Genomic DNA, 12,930 nt, shown 5'->3' on the forward strand with positions numbered 1-12,930 from the left:
TCTTTTTTTTTTTTTTTTGTTTAAGAATTTCTAAGTATGATACTAGTGGTCCAAACCCCAACCCTGGAATAATTCTAGTTTACTTCATTTGGGGACCTTTACACAAGAACTGAATTCCAAGGGTAGGGGTCAGCTTTGAATTAAGTGGAAGAAAATTTCTCAGGTTAAATTTCTACATTTTTAAAAAGATTTTATTTATTTATTCACGAGAGACACAGAGAGAGGCAGAGATTTAGGCAGAGGGAGAAGCAGGCTCCCTATGGGGAGCCCAATGCAGCACTTGATCCCAGGACCCTGGGATCATGACCTGAGCAGAAGGTAGATGTTCAACCACTGAGCCACCCAGGTGCCCCAAATTTCTACATTGTTGTGGGGACACCTGGCTGGCTCAGACGATAGAGCACATGACTCTCAATGTCAGGGTTGTAAGTTCAAGGCCCATGCTGGATGTAGAGTTTACTTAAAAATAAACAAAGAAATAAAATTTTTAAAAATTTCTACATTTTGTCTTTCACATAAACATCACAACTTCAAAAATAAGGAAGCTTTGGTGGGGGTGGGGGGGGGGGGAAATAAGGGAAAAAGCTCAAGAGGTCCAGGGCAGCCCAGTCAACTATTATGGACCTGACTGGGAAAGTCAAGTATAGTTTCTGGTGCTTCCGAACACGGACTTTTGTGTTTGGCAAAGCTTTAGCTGTAGTTTTACCAAGCCTCAGTTTCCCCATTCCTAAAAGACAGAAGAAGACTAGTATCTTCTACCTCAGGATTTTTGTGAGAACTGAATGAGCTAATGAGAGTAAAGCACAATGCAGAGTAACTTGTACATAGTAAATGTTCAATCAATCCTAGCTCTTTTTATTATGATGAGATGTTACCTGATTCTGCAGATAGAACAAAGACAAATATATTTAAAGAGAGAACATGAAAAAAATGAAAGGTTAAAGTGTAATTCTTTGGAATGGGGTATGCAAAATTGTCTGTGTGTAGGGTTGACCCTGTTCTGTGGAAAGGTTGTCTCTGGCAGGCAGATTCTGAGCATGTGACATCACTGGCTCCTTCCTCTGTTGCCCTAGCAGCAGCCCAGCAGCCAGACAACACAGTTTTACAACAGAACAAGGTTTGGAGTCAGTGGGGGGGGGGGGGGGGGGGGGGCAGGCACAGAGATCCAAAAGTAGGTCTATATTCGTACATGAAATCGGGATGCAACATCCTACCCATTTCTTATTTTCTAAGCATTGTTTATTCCCTTCAGAGCAAATTCGATGCTTTTCCAAGGTACAGTTGCAAAAGCTAAGTAATTTAAAAAGAAGAAAATGATAAGCCCCTCTTAATGCGGGAAGGATTAGACAGCTTGCTACCAAAAATCAAGAAATATTTATAATAATCACATTCAACTCCAGACTTACTCTATGAACCTAAACAGAAAATTTTAATCCTACACACTGAAAACTGATGCCATGGCTATATATGGTCACAGAACTCCTAAGGGGAAGAAAAATGAAAAGGAGGAAGAAAAAAACCTCAGATGCTATGTCTCATAATTTGTGTATATGCTCCACCATGGGGACCTGTTAACTCTGGCAAAATCTACAAGTAAGATTCATTAATCAGCTTTACTCAAGCACACGTAGCACTCTCTGTTTAAAGAAGCCACAAACTCCCCTCCCCTTGGGAAATCTCACTGTTTATCATGCTGAAGTATTTTCTTCACAGATAAAACTGCTACAACAAACATCAGACAGCTGGATTACATATTCTGTGGGTTTAACAGCTCCAAAGGGGGAAAAAGAAATTAATTTTTCTTATGTTCAACTTTATAAATGCTGTCTCTACTCCTTTTCTCCCCTTCCTTCTTCTCTCTACCTTATGTGGCCTTTTCGTTCAAAAGAATGTATCTTGGAAGTGTTCAAATATTCTTGGTAATGACCGTATTTTTCTGTATTCTTTCTAGGTTGAAGACATTTCCCACATTTCCGAGATCAATTTGGGTTCTAAGGAATCCTGCTGAAGACACTTCCTCCCCAGCAGTTAACAACCCATTGTTTATAGGATGATAGTTTGTTGTTTCATTTCCCCAGTGTAACAATGGAAAGTCATTATCTCTGGCTTTGATCTTAACATAGGAAGGGAATCACAAATCGCCTCACCTACTAGTGAATGGAAAGAAAATCCCAGTTGGTTTATGAGGAGAGGTGCTGAGGGATACAAAGGAGGAAGAATGCTAAACTGAAAAAATGAATTCTTACCAAATGTCAATATCAGCCTTATAGACTCCACTGAAACTTATCCAACCAACTTAGAAAAAAAAAAACTAAACTATGTCTTTAACTGTAAACTGAAGAATAGAGTCCAGAAATGTCAAAATACTTCTGTCATCAACATTTTTATTACTTTTTTGCTCTGAAGAATGTCACTTTAAAAAGCTATTACTTGTAGATTTTGTTTTATTCCAACATTAAGAGTGAATTTACAAAGCTGCAAATGTCATGTTTCCTGATTTCAAACTATACCACAAAGCTATAGTAATCAAAAACGTATGGTACTGGCACAAAAACAGACACTTAGATCAATAGAGTAAAATGGAGAGTTCAGGAAAAACACACACACACACACACACATCAATAGTCAATAAATCTATGACAAAGGAGGCAAGAATACACAATGGGGAAAAGTCTTTTCAATAAATGTTACTGGGAAATCAGGATAGCTACATGCCGAAAGAAAGAAAGAAAGAAGAAAGAAAGAAAGAAAGAAAGAAAGAAAGAAAGAAAGAAAGAAAGAAGAAAAGAAAGAAAGAAAGAAAGAAAGAAAGAAAGAAAGAAAGAAAGAAAGAAAGAAAAAAGAAAAGAAAAGAAAAGAAAAAAAGAATAAGAAAGAAATTGGATCACTGTTTTACCCCACACACAAAAATAAATGCCAAATGCACTAAAGAGCTGAGTTTTAGCCCTGAAACCATAAACTCCCAGAAGAAAACATAAGCAGTAAGCTCCTTGACATCAATCTTAGCAATATTTTTTCTGGGCTAGTCTCCTCAGGCAAGGGCAACCAAAGCTCCAATAAACAAATGGGATTACATCAAACTGAGAAGCTTCTGCACAGTGAAGGAAACCACCAACAAAACAAAAAGACGACCTCCTGAATGGGGAAGATATTTGGAAATCATATCCAATAAGGGGTTAATACTCAAAATATATGGAGAACATACACAACTCAATATCAAAAAAACAAACAACCCAATTAAAAAATGGGCAGAGGGCATGAATAGCCATTTTTCCGAAGAGGATACACAGATGGCCAACAGACACATGAAAAGATTCTCAACATTACTCATTATTAGGGAAATGCAAATCAAAGCCACAGGAAGATATCATCTCCTATCTGTCACATTGGCTAGTATCAAAAAGACAAGATATATCAAGTGTTGGTGAGGATGTGGAGAAAAGTGAACCCTCATGCACTATTAGTGACAATGCACGTTATTGCAGCCACTATGACAGAGTATGGAGATTTCTCAAAAAAATTAAAAATAGAACTACTATGTAGGGCGCCTGGATGGCTCAATTGGTTAAGCATCTGCCTTCAGCTCAGGTCATGATCCCAGGGTCCTGGGATCAAGCCCCGCATCAGGCTCCCTGCTCAGAGGGGAGTCTGCTTCTTCCTCTCCCTCTGCCTCCCTCCCCTCTGTTCATGCTCTTTCTCTCTCACACACTCTCTCTCAGATAAATAAGTCTTCAAAAAAATAGAACTCCATGCAATCCAGCAATTCTACTATTGAGTATTTAACCAAAGAAAATGAAAACACCAATTCGAAGAGATACATGCACCCCTATGTTTATTGCAACATTATTTACAATAGCTAAGATATACAAGCAACCTGTTCATTGATAGATGAATAGACAATTGAATATGTGGTGGTATATATTGAATATAAAGTGGTATATGTATACAATGAAATATTACTCAGCCATAAAAAATAATGAAATCTTGCTATTTGCAATATGGGTGGAACTAGAGATTATTCTGCTAAGTAAGTCAGACACAGAAAGACAAATACCATATGATTTTGCTTATATGTAGAGTCTTAGCAACAAAACAAACCAAACAGAAACAGAAACAGAAACAGACTTGTAGATACAGAGAACAAACTGGTGGTTACCAGAGTGCAGAGGGGAGGGGGGGTGAAATGGGGGAGTGAAAGAGTGAATTTATAAAAGGGGGAATGTCAGTTGCAAATATGACTCTTTCCTTTTGCTAATACACAAAAATCATCTTATGTCTGCTTTTCTACCCACAGGTCCTCTGCTTGGGTCAGTCTCAGCAAAAGCATGTATCTTCAAAAATAAATAATCACAGTTGTCAGTAAATCTCCCATGCTCAAAATTTACAGCCTATAATTCAATGTCAATATGAATAACATCCTAAGTCACCAATAATAAAGTTATAGTCATTCTCCTTCCTTCCTGCTAAAATGTCTCCAAGACTAATTTAGAGGCAAACTAAGATCTCTTGAGTGTCTATTTTAAGGTAGGCATTTTGCAAAGAGTTTTACACATACCACCCTATTTAGCTGGAATAGGTATTAATATATCTAATTTACAGATAAGGAAATGAATGCTCAGAGAACTTGAGTAACAAAATTGCACAGTAAGATCTGAAGCCCAGAATTCTCATTTCTCCTGCCAACAAACCAACCAACCAACCAGTAGATAAACAAAACAGGGTAAAGATGGTGTGGAGGTATTGGGGAGATATATATATATATATCTCACTCATATATATATGTGTATAGATAGATATAGATATAGATATCTCACCCCTCCTTTCTCCCACTCTTTCCTATTTGTTCTCTACATCTCCTAACACTAAAGCAGTAGGTTTAGGTATTCTTAGTAAATCTTCAAATGAGTATGGATCATATGAGTTGGGAGACAATAAAAGTTCATGTCACCCTCCCAAGAAATCTCATAGATACTGGTCTATTTACAGATACACTCCCTGCCTGACCCAGTAGGAAAAATGAAATCAAGGTCTGGACTTTTTGTACCTTCAAGGCATCCACAAGTTCACTGAAGTTCACAACAAACATCCAGAAATAATGCTAAATTACTGAAAGAACTCTTTAAATGTCAAAAATCAGGCAGCCAGGGTGGCTCAGCAGTTTAGCATCTGCCTTCAGCTCAGGGCGTGATCCTGGAGACCGGGGAACCAGTCCCACATCGGGCTCCCTGCATGGAGCCTGCTTCTTCCTCTGCCTGTGTCTCTGCCTCTCTCTCTCTCTCTCTCTCTCTCTCTCTCTATGTCTATCATGAATAAATAATAAATAAAATCTTAAAATTTTTTTAAATAAATAAATGCCAAAAATCATACAGACAATGAAAGGGAAGTCACTTCAGGTTCAGGTGATCAGGAAAACTTAAAAGAAAGAATGGAATGAATAAATAGAATTTAATAGAATTTCAATACAGAAAAGGCTTAGGCTACTCTGGGATGTGTGTGTGCGTGTGTGTGTGTGTGTGTGTGTGTATAAATAATTTTGCACAAGGGAGACTAGATCACAGCAAGGGAGACATTAATTTGGCTATGAATTAGGCTTATAAAGGGAGAAAACTGGCAAAGAAACCATTTAGAAGCTATTATCCAAATCCAGTCTTGCTGAGGATAAGATGTACCAAGGTGGTGGTAGAAAGAGAAAGGACCCTCAGCTTCCTAGCCTGACTCACACACAGGATCTACAAGAACCCCATCATTCCACATTGTGGTCATAAGGCAGTTTCAACTGCTTTGTGAATAATAACCAAAGATGACATAAGTTTAAGGAGGTACTTAAAAAAAAAAAAGGAGGTACCTTGTTTTTTGGAGTTGGTGCACTGAAACATAGACTAGCCGTTCAAAAAGAACCATCCTTATCCTTGAAAAAGAAGCCCCTTGCACTGTCATCTTTCTTATTTACCAAATCTAGCTTCATCAGGATGAGGGAGAAAGGTAATTCCAGAGCAATAAATCTTCCATGGAAAGCACTCTACCTCTGGCTGCTTGATAATGAATTTAATCAGTCGGGAGAACAGCCCTGTCATTACGGATTAATCACCAAAGGCTCTGTTTTGGTAAGTTAATTGATGCTGTGTTTGCAGCTGATGGTGGTCACAAGACACACTTGATATTCTAAAGAAATTTAGAGATCGAAGGAGTGCTCAATCAGTTCATTAGCAACCACAAAACACAGCAAACAGACACAAAAATGGAGTTGTAGAATAGCAAATAGCAAATACTCAGACATCTATACCTTTGGCTTTGATGAATTCAAGGCAGAAGTCAGTCAAAATTGGGTAATATTTCTCTTCTTGTTGGTTTGTTTTGTTTCTTTTTCAACCCAATGGGAATGATAAGACAATGGAGTCTGAAGCAGGGATTTTTCTAACAAATTTACAATAAACCCATTTTGTAAAGTGCAGCTCATTTTTAAGATACATTTTAATTGGGTAGTTTTAGAAGATTTTTTATCTGTTCTATTTTCAACATGATGTCAAATACTGTTCAGCCTTATTAAACTTGCATGTATAACATATGACTCTAGATCATTACCACAGAATTAAATGAAATTGATTCTGAGTTTTCTAGCCAATTATTCTCTTAAAAGGTATTATAGATTTTAAATAGGGTGAGAACCATCCCTCCAGACACCAAAGCAACTGAAAATTTCAGCAAATGTATGAACCCAGGTGTTTAGGTTTGTAGGTTGACTTCTTCAGCAAGGTATTTAGAACTCTGAATAAAGAGGCAGACTTTCCAACTTAAAGGTTTCCCCTGAGTACATTTTTTCCAACATCATTATCATGCTATTTTTAAGTTTCACTAATTGCTACACAAATTTGTGATTTAACTGTTAACCTAGCCTTCTAGTATTTCTTGGCAACCTCAAGTGTGTGACAGTGAACAATGTTAAACACCCTAATGAATTATTTCTTATATAATCTGACCTAAGCCAATTTACTTCTTAATATTTTGGAAAAGATTCATGGTCACCTGAAATTAGAGGTAAATGGTAGCTATGGTCTCTTCTACAATTTCACTATCAAGTGGGCTTTTCCATGAAAGCTAATCTTAAGCTAAATTCTGCTAAACTTTAAGTTACCAGTCACAAGCAGGCACAAAGATGGGCATTGTAAACCCGGGGAAGTCCCCCATTCTGTTGACACTCTGATATGTGCCTCGTAAGAAATGCTCATGCTGAGGCAGATGGAACCATCTGGCACAGCAGGACCAGGTAACCATATAGGCAAGTTGGGAGGCACATCCCTCTAGATAATGGGACAATTGATACTCTTTTCTTCTTTTTTTTTTTTTCATTAGAGAGAGACAGAGACAGAGACAGAGACAGAGACTTGGGGCTCAATCTCACAACCTAAGACCATGACCTGAGCTGAAATCAAGAGTCAGACACTCAACCGACTGAGCCACCTGGGCACCTCAGGACCAATGATACTCTTACCAAGAGAATTATTTGAAAGGTATTGGGCAACTGGGCTTGTGGCTTCTACACATGCTTGAGATAAGCATAGTGGAGCCCATAAAATCTCTCCGGTCAACCATATTCTGAACAATTATTTCTGATCTTCTATCTCATAATTACCAAACTCTCTATTATGGTATAATAGACAAAATTCTAAGATGACCTCTGATGGCTCACAACCAGGTCTATTCCCATTGCCTTCCACGTAAGAAGTACTTGCTTCTAACCAATAGAAAATGGCAAAGGTGATGGGATGCCACTCCTAAAACTAAGTTACATGATATGGCAAAGATGAAGGGAGTAAGCAGATGTATTAAATCCCTAATAATTTGACTTAGAGTTAATCAAAGAGAATTTTTCCTGGGTGGATCTGACCTAATCAGGTAAACTTTTTAAAGGGGGTCCAGGCCTTCACTGAAGAAGATACTCCAAGAAATTCTCCTGCTAGCCTTGAATAAGCGAGCCACCATGAAGTCTATGGGTGCAAGGAAAAGAATTCTGCCAACAACCACATGAGCTCTGAAGAATACCCCCAAGCACCAAATAAGACCCCAGCCTTGGCCAACACCTCGTACTGCAGTCTTGTGAGACCCTGAGCAGAAGGCCCAGTTAAACTCTGCAAGGCCTTCTAACCCATGGAAACTGTGAGATAAAAAATGCATGTTGTTATAAACCACTATGTTGCTGGCAATTTGTTATGCAGCAATAGAAGACAGGTACATGTGGGTTACGAGAAAGAGATTGGAAGTGCTTTCTTTAAGCACCGCTGCTGGGATGGGTGCTTTTCAGATGCTAAGAGCCCCAGAACAGGGATCAAAAAGAATCAATACACACACACATCACACTGTTTATTCGTGGGTGTGTTTCAGTAAATGTCCACACAGACAAAAAAAATGTTCTGTCCCACATATTTGAGCTTTGGGCTCTAGGTATTACATTACAGAGTAAGAGCTGAAGTATACACAAATAGTGTTTAGTCCTCTCCCTGCCTCTCTACTTCTACTACCCTCTCCCTATTATAGCATCCCGGAAATTTTCAGTGACTTCCTCAAGGCCATTCAGGTGAAGACTAAGACTAAAGCTTCACATCTTGGAAGTCTCAGCCATTTGAAAGATTTGTTACTCCACAGAGCTATAACCCTTCTCGTTGCCTTATACTTCACAACCTAAACTCACCTTCAACTCCTAGGCCTTGTAGAAATTAATCCTTTACCCCTTGATAACCATTCAGTCCCTCACTGAATATTTATTAAGCACCTACTATATGGCAGATATTGGTCCAGGATCTGCAGTTAAATAATGAATAAAACATACAAGGGGCGCCTGGATGGCTCAGTGGTTGAGCGTCTGCCTTTGGCCTGGGTCATGATCCTGGGGTCCCGGGATCAAGTCCCACAAGCCTGCTTCTCCATCTGCCTGTGTCTCTGCCTCTCTCTGTGTGTCTCTCATGAATAAGTAAATCAAATAAAATAAAAAATACAAGCGGCACCTGGATGGCTCAGTCGGTTAAGTGTCTGCCTTCAGCTCAGGTCATGATCTCAGGGTCCTGGGATCAAGCCCCACATCGGGCTCCCCACTTAGTGAGGAATCTGCTTCTCCCACTTCCTCTGCCCCTCCCCGTTTGTGCCTTCTCTCTCTCTCTTTCAAATAAATAAAATATTTAAAAAATTTCAAAAGTCCCTGTCCTCATTGAACTTAAATTCTGATGAATAGGAAACAACAATAAATAAAATAATCAAAATATGTAGAATATTTGATGTGGGTTAAGTGCTAAAGGGAAAAGGAGCGTAGGGAAAGACAAAGGAGCCATAATTTCCTAGAGTCTCAGGGAAGACCTTCTGGAGAAAGTGACAGTTGAATAATGGCCTAAAGGAAGGAAGGAAGCACCAGACACCAGGAGACCAAGTTTGGGGAGCTTTCATTCTGAATGAGGCAGGAATCCTGGAGAGGGGTTTGAGCAGATGAGCATCTAGGAAAAACAACATCCTTTCTTGGGAGTTTTAAGTTGGAACCAGGTCAGAGTGGAAGTGGCCTCTACTCATCCTGTGGCACGGAAGCAAAGGCCCCCTTTGCAGAGAAAGAGGAATGAGCTAGATCTGTGGAGAAAAGCTGAGGTCAGAGGCTGGGAGAGTGCTCGGCCTGGTGCCCCATTCATGCTCCTATTCTTCTTAGATCCTTCTGTCCCAGCGCACTCTCTGCCTTCTTTGAAATGGCCTTGCCTCTCACTTTACTAAGGCACGGCTCAAATGTCACCTCTTCAGACAGGCTTTCCCTGACCACATTTTCTAAAATAGCAGTCTCTCATGCTCTATCCCCCCATCCTGCTTTGCCTTCACAGCATTTCTCTCCACTTGACATCACATCATTTGCTTATTCAGTTGTTTACTCTTTGTCTCCCAGGCCAGAATGTACACTCCTGGGCAGGCTCTCTGTCCACCTTTTCCACTGCACATCCTCCAGTTTCTAGAATAATGTCTGGGTCATAAGCCATGCTGTTTTAATACTTTGACAGAATAAATGAACAAATGCAAATGTTTAAATCCCCCATTGCTCTTTCCTCCAGTATCAGTGGTTCCTCTACTCAGATGACTTGCAGAAACACGAATGGCTTGACCTTCTGTCCAGAATTTCTGATTCAGGTTTGAGGTCCCAGGTGCTGGTGCTGCTGTTCCACAGGCTACCTTCAATAACTATTCTTCTCTATCTAGTTAGCTTCTGCGTCTGTCAAGAAGTTGTAGTGAACAGAGATAAAAACTTAATTCTTTTTTTTTTAATCTAGTGAAGTTCTCAGGCTAAATTTATTTTTTATAAGATTTTATTTATTTATTTGTGAGAGACACACACAGAGAGAGTGGCAGAGACATAGGCAGAGGGAGAAGCAGGCTCCCTGCAGGGAGCCTGATGTGGGACTCGATCCTGGGTCTCCAGGATCACGTCCTGAGCCGAAGGGAGATGTTCAACCACTGAGCCACCCAGGCGTCCTTCAGTCTAAATTTAACGTAAAATGCATACCTACTGTAAAAACTTAATAGCTCGCTCAATATGTTGCCAGCATGGAACTATTAAGAAAGAGCTCTGGTAGATCTAATACAGTTTGAGGTGTGAAGATTAATAAAGCATTTCACATCTGGTTTATGCAACTTGATAGCACACACCAGCACTTTGTGGCACTATAATTGTGTTATAATGTCCACAATGAGCGTTATACAAAATTGCAAATTAATACTTTTAACTTGGTTAGCACTTTGCAATTTGCAAAGCACTCTTTGTTGCTTCATCTCAATAGCAGTATTCAGAAGTCAGCCAGACAATTATTCTATTTTTTTTAAGATTTTATTTTTTTATTCATGAGAGACACACAAATAGAGGCAGAGACAGGCAGAAGGAGAAGCAGGCTCCCTGCAAGGAACCTGATGCAGGACTTGATCCCAGGACCCCGGGATCATGACCTGAGCCGAAGGCAGGCGGTCAACTACTGAACCACCCAGGTGCCCCCAGACAATTATTCTTGTACTTATTTTCCTTATAACAAAACTGGGGTCAAGGGCTCCTGCGTCCCAGCCATGCTGATAGGCAGTAGGAGTTAAATTCAGTTATGTGTCAAGGTGCCATAAAATTCTTTGCCTCCAAAGAATGTTATAAAACACCCCAGAAAAAGAATGAATCAATCATAAGAATTTCTATGAAATGCCACAAATGTAGGTATTAATGTGTGACGGGTATGTGACTTACTCAATTTTTTCATGAGACTCTCTAGTCTCACAAGGAAAAAAAAGTTTCATGAGAAAAAAAAATATCTGTGTCATCTTTCTTTTTTTATTTAAGCCAAGGGCTCTAAGACAGATGTTTAGATAATTCTTTGATTTGTTGGTCAAAGTTTGACTTAACATCACAAATTATTCCACACAAGTGGGTTCCACCAGCTGCACTTGAAACATGCTTCATCGTTCTAATAAAGCAAAATAAAGTAACTTGGCAAGTGATGAGTGCCTTAATTACTTTATTGCTACACTTATTAGGATTTCAATGATTATACCTAATAGAATTTCCTGAGTAATGAGGGTCCACATGGATCTAAGTGGGCTTTTCACAACTTCAGGAAAGCAGAAATTACTTACTAATCTGGCTACAGCCAAATTTGGCCTTCCTACTAAAATAAGGGTTACCAGGTGTCCTACTTCTTTAGGGAATGTGCTACTTTTCAACAAATCACCCTGCATATCTGACCCAAAGTAGGGCAGTAAAAATGTCTCTTTTTCTGTGACATGCCAGATTCTTCCCCTCCCTCAGCTTTGACTCACTGAGTTTCCACACTTTTCAGCATCTGAGTTTGAAATTTTTCCCAGAATGAAAAAACCCAGAATCTATGGGCTCAACGAACCTCTATGCTTCCTATAAGAGAATGTGACCACAGAGAGAAAATTTTCCACCAAGCAGGCTAGCCAAGCTCATCAGTTTGTATATCCATGTCAACAACCTCTGTGGTTGCTCCAGACTTCAGAATCAGGGCTTGGCTGTCCTCTGCAACACCACTAGCCCTGCCTGAAATGTTTTATTGCATGGCTATCACTTCCTTCAGGAAGCCTTCCCAACTATCACATCTTCTACCCCCCCAACCCCCATATCACATACCCAGCTGGAACTAACCTTTCCATTCCTCTTTCTTTCCATAACATTTTTTTTATACTTCTCTTCAAGTGATTATAACAAGCTGCCTAGAACCATAGAGGCTCCAATGTGATAAACTTCATGGCTGCTACTTGTTGCATATATCCATGAATTTGTAAACCTCAATCTTTATTTCTATAACAGACTTCTCCCTCTTTGGTTTGTCAAAATTCTATTCATTTTGCAAAATTCTCTACTGTGTGCCATTCCTCCTGTTGCCATACAGCAAGTCTAACCTTCCTCCACAATTTCAAACACTCACGCATCCCTCTCTTGAAGCACTTAATACTATACTACAATTACTTCTTTTTTTAAGTTTCAGTATAGTTGACACACTAATTGTAATTATTTCTTTATACCCCTATCTTCACTAGACTGTGAATTCATCAAGATAGGCTAAACCCAGCAGCCTTCCACAGACCCTAGCACATTGCAGGCACTCAGTAGAGACTTGACAGAGGAAGTTCCCCTAACCAATCTCTACTTAATGATGAGCTGATGATGACCTTGATGATAAGCTTAATGCTCTCCATGATACATTAAACACCTGGACCAGGACACCCGGGTGGCTCAGTGGTTAAGTGCCTGCCTTCGGCCCAGGGAGTGATCCTGGAGCCCCGGGATCGAGTCCCACATCGGGCTCCCTACATGGAGCCTGTTTCTCTCTCTCTGCCTATGTCTCTGCCTCTTTCTCTCTGTCTTTCATGAAAAAATAAATAAAATCTTAAAAAAAATAAACAACTGGACCTCGT

The 12,930-nt window shown here is 39.6% G+C and overlaps 1 protein-coding gene and 1 long non-coding RNA gene across 2 annotated transcripts in view; one reads left to right on the forward strand and one right to left on the reverse strand.

Annotated features, from left to right (window-relative positions):
• Positions 1-12,930, reverse strand: part of SLC8A1 (solute carrier family 8 member A1) — a 299,968-nt gene that overhangs the window by 238,745 nt on the left and 48,293 nt on the right.
• LOC111090586 lies at positions 4,242-8,145 on the forward strand. The gene is made up of 4 exons (XR_005372349.1): positions 4,242-4,524; positions 5,960-6,104; positions 7,351-7,508; positions 7,909-8,145. It is a non-coding gene; the product is annotated as an uncharacterized LOC111090586 (long non-coding RNA).

This window comes from Canis lupus, chromosome 17, assembly GCF_011100685.1.
Source record: "Canis lupus familiaris isolate Mischka breed German Shepherd chromosome 17, alternate assembly UU_Cfam_GSD_1.0, whole genome shotgun sequence".
Lineage (NCBI taxonomy): Eukaryota > Metazoa > Chordata > Mammalia > Carnivora > Canidae > Canis > Canis lupus.